General features: G+C 35.4%; 1 long non-coding RNA gene across 1 annotated transcript; it reads left to right on the forward strand.

Moving 5' to 3' along the window:
* Positions 1 to 749: 749 nt before the first annotated feature.
* LOC124899719 lies at positions 750 to 2860 on the forward strand. Its single transcript, XR_007057188.1, has 2 exons — positions 750 to 2127; positions 2255 to 2860. It is a non-coding gene; the product is annotated as an uncharacterized LOC124899719 (long non-coding RNA).
* Positions 2861 to 6879: the final 4019 nt, after the last annotated feature.

The raw sequence follows: 6879 nt of genomic DNA on the forward strand, positions 1-6879 counted from the left end.
TGGTATATTATTAATGTTTATTCAAAATTATATACTCTAGTTCATGCTAGTGGAAAATGTGATTTGATTGTTATAAAGATTTTGGTTTATTTTTAATGTTTATTCAAAATTATATACTCTAGTTCATGTCTGTGGACAGTGTGATTTCTTTGTTATAAAAATTTTGGTATATTATTAATGTTTATTCAAAATTATATACTCTAGTTCATGCTAGTGGGAAATCTGATTTGATTGTAATAAAGATTTTGGTATATTTTTAATGGTTATTCAAAATTATATACTCTAGTTTAAGTCAGTGGACAATGTGATTTCATTGTTATAAACATTTTGGTATATTATTAATGTTCATTCAAAATTATATATTTTAGTTCATGCTACTGAAAAATTTGATTTGATTGTTATAAAGATTTTGGTATAATATTATTAATGTTCATTCAAAATTATATACTCTAATTTATGCCAATGAAAAAGGTGATTTGATTGTTACAAAAATTTTGGTATATTACTAGTGTTTATTCGAAATTGTGTTCCCACTTACTAATCCTAACTTGGTAAGAAAATTCATCAAGTATATATAAAATATTTTCCTATTTAGCTTTATAATTTTAGATCTCACTCATTTCACTCAAGCAAATTACTCTTATTTTCTATTTTTTATTTTTGAAAAAAAGAAGAAGCAAAATTCATCTAGTATATTAAAATAATATACCTTGCTTAGAATTTCATATCTCATTGATTTTATAATTTTACTTATGAAAATCAATATTTTTTTAGTTTTCTTTTTTTTTTTTTTGAACAAAAAAACTCACAAAAAAGAATTCAAAAAGATCATTTTCTTAGTTCCCAAAAGTTGGTATTTGGTAATATCATCAATTGGGCTCCAAAAAAAAGGTGTGAACAGATCCAGTGACAAGAAAAATAGTGTTCACAGGAAGCTTAACAAAGTTATAAATATAGGTCGATTCACTTCTATTCCTCACTACAAAAAACTCTCTTAGTAATGCAAGACTTTTCTGTATCTATAATTTAATTTTCATAGGTGATCCAAACTAAACCCCCCGCGCCACATCTTCCTCCCATAAACTTCTCTCCACTCCTACATCTCAGAAAATAATGACAAAGAAAATGTTTATTGAGTTTATAGGTGAGTTTGCAATCATGAAGGATCTGAACTTGGATCATTTCAGCCCGAGTATTGCTGTTATAGACCCTAAATACACTCTAACCCGTACCCCTGATCCAAATTTTAGCTTCGCCTTCAACAACAACATCTTCTTCGACCATCTCCTCCAGATCTAGATTATGGCCGATCCCCACTCCAATTCAGGGTGGGATCGGCCATAATCTCGATCTGAAGGAGACAGTCGGAGAAGTTGTTGCTGTTGAAAAAATCCAAAAACCGGGTCCTGGATACATGTTGGAGAGAATTTTTGGTCAATACAGCTGTTCTTGGGGTCGAAAAGATCCAAATTCTGATCATTTATGACTGTAAACTCAACTATAAACTCTACTAATCTTTACTTTATAATTGTCTCCGATATGTAGGAGGGAGAAATGTTTGTGGGAGGAAGACGGAGGGTAAGGGGTTTAGATTGGGTCACCCATGAAAGTTGAATTATAGATAGACAAGTCAGCATGAAGCCCGACTCTAGCAAACAATCCTTTGTAATGTTTCATGTAAAAAAATCAATGTCTTAATCCCCCAAGTTTGTTTCTCATTGATCCCTTTTCCAAAAGCAACCCTAACGCTTTTGACAATTCCAAAAATCTATTTCATATATGTATATGTATCTATTCGTGTGGTTGGTTTCAAAAGCTACTCTTGTTATTGTATTGTTTTGTTGTGGTATCTTTCTGTTATTTTGTTACTGTTTGCTATTTCTTCTACCTCCGTTACTTTTTTCTCGGGACTATTTTTGACTGTTTCTCTACTAAGGTTTGTGCATACTCTATTCTTCCTAGACCCCACTTTGTGGGACTACATTGGGTATGTTGTTGTTGGTTGGGGACCTGGTGTTTCAATTTATGCTAAATGCTGTCGCTTTTGGTTCAGTGCGACTGTATCACCTTTTGTAGTTCAGTTGAGCTTGATTTATTTGTCCTTCCAAAAGAAAGGTGTTATATTCAGTTGAGTTTCTGGAAATGTTTTCCTTCACAATAAACACCTTTTTCATTTGGTTTTTGCTTAATCCTTTAACCACTTGAGGTTTGTTTATGTATATTGTGATAATCATTCTTCTTTCCATGATTTCAGATCAATTATTGGGTTGCTTGGAGCATGAAGAGCAATTTTGGTTCTTATTCTTGATTGGCACAACTTTTTAAACATTATATTTCGGTATCTGATCATGTATTGGTCTTCAACGTTTTGACGTAACTGATGCTTTTTCTAATCTGTCAAGAATTTGGTGCATCTTCTATCCGTTATTGCTGAGAGATTAGCCATTGTTTTCCCCTTTTTTCCGCCTCTGTATTTCAACACCCAAGATCAAGTAAATTATCATGAAGATTTATTACAATAAATGTTTATTGCAAAGTTAATAGGTTAATTATAAATGTACATGATAACTACATGTGCACTTTCTTATGGAGGAGAGTTCAGCATGAAGATAAAAGACATTACCAAGTTTGTGACTGTTGTCGTTGTTCACCAAGATATTCTAGTCATTTGCTATGTTTATGGTTCTGGGTATGTTGTCGTTGCTACTATGTTTATGGACCATCTTCATCAAGTATGAAAGTAATTATATAGTTTGTTTTAACGTCCTGCTTGTTTTATGCTTTGCAAGTTACAAGATTGTAACCATACTTGAAACTTCGAATACCGCTTGCAAAAAATCAAACGAGTTTGAACGAGAAATATGGCAAAGCTGGCCCCTGCATTGTTACAGAAGTAACTCTAAATCTTGCAAATTTGGTCACTATCTTAAAGTAAACACAACGTTTCATGTTCACGTTCCACCAACAGAAACACTTTGAACAAAGTTAATGTAAGGTTTTGCAGAATGTCATCTGGCCAATTCTTTTCATTCAGTAGTTTCCTCATGAAGATATAAGAAAGATTTATATGCCAGAGTTTCCAATGTGTAAAAAGGAATCGTTATGCTTTCATGTCATTTGCTGAGTGATTGACTCAATCTTTCAGTTTGGAATCCAACTTGGTTGGTTGTTGAAGAATTTTTGGCACCAGACCTTGAGGGACATGCTCAGCAAGTTTAGTCTTGTTCCAAGTTATAGAAAAAAGTCAAAGGGCAGCCCTCCCACTATGAGTGGCCTCGTAGAAAAGGTCAAACCATAAGGATCTACTATACGCAATCTTACTTTACATTTTTGCAAGAAACTGTATCCACAAAAGTTAAACACCGAAAAAGAAATTTACACTTATTTCATCAAGTGTTTAATGACCGGTAATATTAATGAAAGTTATTTATTTTCAGTAGAATAAGCATGTCTCCAATATATGGATACTCAACTGGAGTTTTACAAAGTCTTATCACTTGGCAGCATACACATATCTTGTCCTTACCTCAGAGAGGTGGAGAGATCATTTTCGATAGACCCTTTGCTCAAGTAAAAACACTCCCGGAAAATAGTAATGAAAGTGAAAGAATAGCAAAGAAAAAAATCCAACTATCGAAGTACAAGAAACAAGAGATAATAATAGAAATCGTAGGACAAAAAAATTAAGGAGAAATACTACGACTACTAGTATGGACGGTAAAGTAATGGGAGGGAAAGCATAAAAAAGTAAAATGCTATGATAATCAAATTGCAAGAAACAATAGATAATAACAGAGATCGAAGGATATGAAAGTAAAGAAGAAATACTACGACTACTAGTATGAACTAATAACAAGTTCCGTCTAAGTACTGTCTAATCACCTCTATGCATTACTTCTTCAGTCTACCTCTTCCTATCCGAAACATCCATAGTCGACCTCTTATACCTCCGGGGCATCCGTTCATCTTCTCTTCACATGCCAGAACTATTCGAGTCTCGGTTCTCCCATCTTGTTATCCACCGAAGTCACTCCCATCTTTACGCGAATATTTTCATTTCTAATCTTATCTTTCCTAATATGCCCACACATCTGTAGACACCTAATTTCGTCCCTCCCCGATATCGTTTTTACCCATTTTTACTTTATCCTACCGTGTACCCTCACCCATCTAATTATTCCCCATAAAAATACAAAAATAACAAACTTCTAACAACTTTTGACACATCACCTTGACACATCACCACCCCACCCCATACCCTACTACCCTACCCCACTACCTTATCCCACATCACCTTTTATTTTGTTTTTTTTAAACCAACTCACAAATCAACAAAAATATAAAAAGGGTCTTCTTCTTCTTCTTCTTCTTCTTCTTCTTCTTCTTCTTCTCACACAGAGCACACATACAAACGGGAACCATTTTTTTTTCTTTCCATCATCTTCCCTATTTTCTTTTCTCTCACAGATCACAATAACAAGCAACAACACTTTCAATTCACATAGAGACCCATCTCACTCACAAAAATCACATAGAACATCACTCACAGGCAGCAAAAATTTCACATACTCAACCATAGGCAATTCGAGAAACACACACGAGATCGGAGAGCGAGTTGAAGAGAGGGGAAGGAAGAGATTGAGAGCTGAGGGACGGTTGAGGGAAAAATCGAGAAGAGGGGGGCATTTCTCCGGTGAATTTTCATTTGAGAGCTGCCAGAATCACCACCAGAAATAGCCTGTCAGTGGTACGAACTCACGGGAAAACCAGTTCTGACCCCTGAGCTTTCGAAACCAGCGACCAAAGGCCTCAACACCGACCAACTTTGCATATTCAAGCAGGTCCCAGCTCTGTTTCCGGTGAACAGTCGGCGAGCTTTCATCGGAAATGCCATCCCAATCAAAAAACATGTCCACAACCGATATTGGTTGATTCTCCAGTAGCGAATCACCGTCGAGCAGTTCACAAATCTTATTCGAATTGTCCTTCTTTCGACTGTTTTGTTTCGTGGCTGAGTTGATCCATAGTCGTTACGTAGGATTCCTATTGAGATTCTATCCGAGGATTATCGGGTTATAGAGTCAAGATTTATTGATCCCGTGAAACGGTTTCAGTCGATCAATCCGATTTGAAATAAAATTGAGGTCCAAATTCTTCAAGTATATCTCTTTTCGTTTTTGTCTGTTATGTCATTGATTTGTGTAATTCATGTTTGAGTTTGATGGTTAATTTGTGATTGTGTGTTTGAGCTTCTTTAATTATCACAGTTTGATTGGTTGATTTAATTGAGACTTATTTAATCATGTTGGTTAAAACAAATTTGGGGATGAGAATCGAAAATTGATAAAAGTGAATATTATGATATTTTTGATACATTGTTGATGTTGAATGTGATATGTCGTCGAGCGGGTAGACAAACAGTAAGCTCGGGTAGGCAAGTTTAGAATTGGTGTAGTGTTGGAATATTTGGAATGTTTGTTGAATGTTTTGTTTATCGTATTTAAAAAGTGTAGTCATTTGGTCGGGGGAATGTCCCGAGGTATTTGTATTTATTCACCGGAAAATACCCCGAAGTATTATGTACTTGAAGACGGCACACGGTCAAGGCCCAGAACGTCGGGTGGAGTTTAGCTAAGGAGTAGTTTAGGATTAGTTTAGAATAGAGTAGGTTTACATTTTTTGTATTTTTCATTTTTCAGGACTTATAATTGGACTGAACACTGGATTTTGGATTTGTTTGGTTTTCGTGTGTTTGATTGATTGTTATGTGCTTTTGTGTGGTTTATACACTTATAATGTCAAAGTTAGCCGATACACTCCACCAAGCGACCATGGTCGAACCATGGGATTGAGGGGTGCCTAACACCTTCTCCTTGGTCTACAGAATTCCTTAATCGGAATCTCTATTCGCGGATCAGTGTTACAGAGTCAAAATCATTTTGAAAAAGGATATCCACAGGTGACTTGGCACACCCGATTTATGCCAAGTGGCGACTCTGAGTTTTGAAATATAATGAATCTTTTTCGAAACAAATTTTCATTTTTTGTCATTTTAATAAAAACCCTTTCAAACTTAAAATATAATTCTTTTTGGAGAAGAAAAAGGGGGTGTGATAGCTCTGGCGACTCTGCTAGGGATCTTTTCAGAATTCGGTCTTATTTTTGGAGTCGTATCGGCTTTGTTTGGCATTATGGGTGTATAAACATTGTTTGTGATTATTGTTTGTGTTATTGTTATCACTGTTGTGCGTTTTCGTGCTCTTTGTATATAGTATTTATCCTATATGTTACCGCTTTTATATCTGACATCATGTGTCTACCCCCAGGCCTTCTTTCTGCAACAAGTCCATAGTAGACGTGTTGTACACGACCTCTAGTCGAGTCACTCTTATTTTAGGGGAGAGCCGTCGGTGTTATGGAGTAGGTAGAAAGCAAAGCAACCATTATCGACCTTACGCTCCCCCGAACAGCCTTGTTAGTGAACCACAACGTAGGTCAGCCTTTAGGTCATGCTTATGTGCATCATACTGAGACCTAGCGGGACCCACATGGCCCTTTGTAGGAGACTCACCTCTAAAGCATCCCTACATGCTAACTGTTGCATCTTTAAGGGTAACGTGGTCATTTGACAGACTAATTTAGAAAAAAAAAAATTTGTTAGGAGTAAGGTGCGTAGGCAAAAAACGAAAAAGAAAAAAAAGAATAAAAAAAATAGAAAAAGTGAGTCGAAAAGAATGAATCAAAAAGAGTTTCGTAGTTTTTAGAGTTTTTTTATGGCTTTTATTTTTCACAATTCCAAATTCAAAAGGACTTTTTTACCTTTCGCACTCTATTCTCAAAAAAACATCAAAAAGATTTTCCTTTGTCTCGCTTAGTATG

The sequence above is a fragment of the Capsicum annuum genome, chromosome 1 (genome assembly GCF_002878395.1).
Source record: "Capsicum annuum cultivar UCD-10X-F1 chromosome 1, UCD10Xv1.1, whole genome shotgun sequence".
Lineage (NCBI taxonomy): Eukaryota > Viridiplantae > Streptophyta > Magnoliopsida > Solanales > Solanaceae > Capsicum > Capsicum annuum.